General features: G+C 35.2%; 1 long non-coding RNA gene across 1 annotated transcript; it reads left to right on the top strand.

The window, feature by feature from the left end:
- Positions 1 to 1,485: 1,485 nt before the first annotated feature.
- On the top strand, positions 1,486 to 2,787 carry LOC119571854. Its single transcript, XR_005228657.1, has 3 exons — positions 1,486 to 1,534; positions 1,737 to 1,800; positions 2,750 to 2,787. It is a non-coding gene; the product is annotated as an uncharacterized LOC119571854 (long non-coding RNA).
- Positions 2,788 to 3,447: the final 660 nt, after the last annotated feature.

A 3,447-nucleotide genomic window follows, 5' to 3' on the forward strand; every position in this document is an offset into this window, starting at 1 on the left:
AAAAATATATATAATATTTTTATATATAAAAATATATATATATATATTTAATAAATATATGTATATAAATATATATATATATATATATATATATATATTATATATTTTATCTACATATACACATATGCACACACACACACACGCACACACACACACACACACACACACACACCACATACACCACACACACACACCACACACACACACACACACACACACACACACACACACACACACACACACATATATATATATATAATATATATATGTGTGTGTGTGTATATATATATAATATATATATATATATATATATATATTATATATATTATATATTATATTGTGTGTGTATATATATATATATATATATATATATATATATATATATATATATATAATATATATATATATGTGTGTGTGTGTGTGTGTGTGTATATATATATATATATATATATATATATATATATATATATATATATATATATATATATATACATACATACATACACACACACACACACACATTTACACATGCATAAGCACACCAGCACTCAAAGCAAACTCTCCCCGAAGGAACCACCGGCTCCGTCCTCGCCGACCCGACGCCTCGCCCTCTCTCGCCAGCCTCTCAGTCTCTGCCGCGCCTCCACAAAGGCAAGTAATGTAAACTTCTATCGCGTTAAGATTTTAAATACTTTTTTTTTATTATTATTATTTTCTTATGTATAGGTGCATATGCGTATTACCTAAGTGTTCGATATGAGGGTTAATTAGTTTGAGGGTAATGTGGGAAGTGGAGGGTGTGACTGCGTAGAATAACCACGTGGGAGAAGGACGTGGAAGATTTTTGAAACACTTGTGTGACGGTTTTATGTTCAATTTAGTAAGACTTATCAGTAACCTTAAACGCTTATTGCGGTCGTTTAGTATCCTAGGATTTTGTAATCTACTTTATCATGGGAACTTCAGCTAGACTTTTCTTGTTTCTAAGGAAGTGAATTTTTAAAGCACGTTTTTCTTATTCACTTTTTAAAAAGTAGTCTTCTAATAAGAGAAGTTAAGAGAAACGGTAGAAATCGGTATTTGCACCCCTGCTCCAACTTGTCTCCATGGCAATGAATGGAGAATAAAAAAAGTGCAAAGACTAAGGCGAGTGAGTCGCTATGTGGCCTGGGTTAGTACCCGGAATCGCACGAAACCACTCTATAAAAGCTATGGAAAAGGGACATTTGTATATAGGATTTAGTATCTTTTTTCTCTTTAAAAAGTTTGTAAAAGTGCTGTTTTTGTAGGCTAAGTTCAGTAAGTGTTAAAGATAAGGGCTATAGTGCAGTCTCTCCACTGTTCTCAAATAAGGTTTCTGTAACCTAAAACAGTCAAAATATAAGTTACTTCTAATAGTGTGCAAGTCTATGTAAATGTGTTGGTTATTAGCAATTGGGTTAGTGTCTTGTGTACTCAAATTCCCTTCCTTTTTGTCCACAGCATGGGAGAATTGGATATGAAGCAGACTTGTCTCTGTGCACTTCTAAGAATGGTGATTGCTGTATAGCACCTGTTCTTTTGTTGGCTCTGACTCCAGGGATTTTTTAAATATCTAAATGGCCTAGTTGATTAAAGCATTTAACATTTTCAACTTGGATTAGGGTTGATGGCTTAAATAGAATATTTCAGGACTTGTTATAAAAGTTTTAGCTAGCATCAAGTTTTTAGGTCTTATTTTTTCTCCCCCATTTCAGTATTCTGGGAGCTCAAGAGTTCAAAGTCTTGACAGGATGTAACGTGAGGATGTTATGCAGTTTGGTAAGTGAATCTTAAAATTTTTATTAAATCTAAGCATGTGAGTATTTGACTGCACCCTGCTCCAACTTGTCCTTATGGCAATGAGAGGAGATTTCTATAGTGCAGAGAGTAAAATGAAAGTCGCTATGTGGACCACGGTTAACGCATGGACCGCACGAACCTTCAAACATTTGCCTTGGAATAGTGACTTTTACTGTTAGAATTTAAATACCTGCTGATTACTTAGCTTAAAGAAACCTCTTTAAAATGTATTTATTTATAAGAATTATCCATTTCAGATGGATAATACTTTTGGAGATGGAGATGGAGGGCAAAATCCATATTTGTAGAAATGGACAATACAGGTGAGTTTAACCCTTGTAGTGTTAAGTAGCTTCCTCTTTATGGAAAATGTGGTAGCCTTCCTGTATGTGCATTCCCTTACTCTACCACCTGTCTTATGTATTCAACAGTTGCCCGTTTACCAACTTTAATGATGCAGTTACATTTTTAAGGGAGGGGGAATTGTTTTTCTGGCCCTGATTGGGCACCCTCTGCTATTAGTGGATTGATACAAGTGCTGTTATCAGTAGAGTAGGATAACAAGTCCTCCCCGTCATTTCCTCTCCCCATTCTGTGCTTTGTCAGGCCAGTTGTTTACAATGCTAAGCCTAACAAGGTTTCATGTATTAAGTAATTAACACTCAATATATTTAAAGGCTTTTTAAGTTCACAATTTGCATTAAAATATTGCAATTACTTATTTTGCTTCCATTGCACCCCTGCTCCAACTTGTCAGCATGGCAATGAGCGGAGATCTATAGTGCATAGATTAAAAGAATGGTCGCTATGTGGACTAGGGATCCTGCCTAGGACCACACGAAACCTCTTCAATATTTACACCACAATGCTGTAGCTGAAGGAAATGCTTCGCTTTGTTGGTAATTTACATTGAATGTCTTTATTTCAGGCTAGACGTAAAGGGTACCATGTTTTTGGCAGGCCTGAGTGACTATGAAAAGGAGAAAGCTTGGTTGCATGAGGTAAGTTGAAACTATATGGACACCTCGTGTATAGTGATGGCTGGGAAGTAACCTGGGGTTAAAAGGTTGGTTAAAAGATAAAAAAAAAAAAAAAATTCCAACTTGGTTTTTAAATATACTTCTAGGTGTATACTAGATATACTAGATATACTACAGGCTAAAATTACCTTGACTATACTCGTGCAGCTTTTATCCTGCCTTAACCATCAGTGGTTAATTTTTTACATGGCTTACCATCTTGCACACCAGCTCCAGTTTGTCCCCTTTGGCAGCTAGGCGTTTCTCGTGCATAGAGTAATGTGAGGTTATTAGTTCCACTCTTGTGATTGGACGCAACTAGTAATTTCCCAACAAACTTTAAATGGTCATTACTCAGACCTTTAAGTTTGAGCTTTGGTTAAATGTGAAACTACCTGGATTCTGGAAATCTGAACTTGTCTTTGTATCTACAGATGTTGGAGGGATCGACTTGGAGCTTTGCTGAGCAAGACTTCAAAATGTGATTTCTAAAATAAAGCTATTAATAACTTTCAGCTACTTTTTTTGAAAACCCTTTAACCGTTCCTGTAGTTCTGAATTTTTAGTTGAACAACTTTCCATGTTGTGCATGTTAAGTTGGGTCTAG

This window comes from Penaeus monodon, unplaced genomic scaffold (genome assembly GCF_015228065.2).
Source record: "Penaeus monodon isolate SGIC_2016 unplaced genomic scaffold, NSTDA_Pmon_1 PmonScaffold_8406, whole genome shotgun sequence".
NCBI lineage: Eukaryota > Metazoa > Arthropoda > Malacostraca > Decapoda > Penaeidae > Penaeus > Penaeus monodon.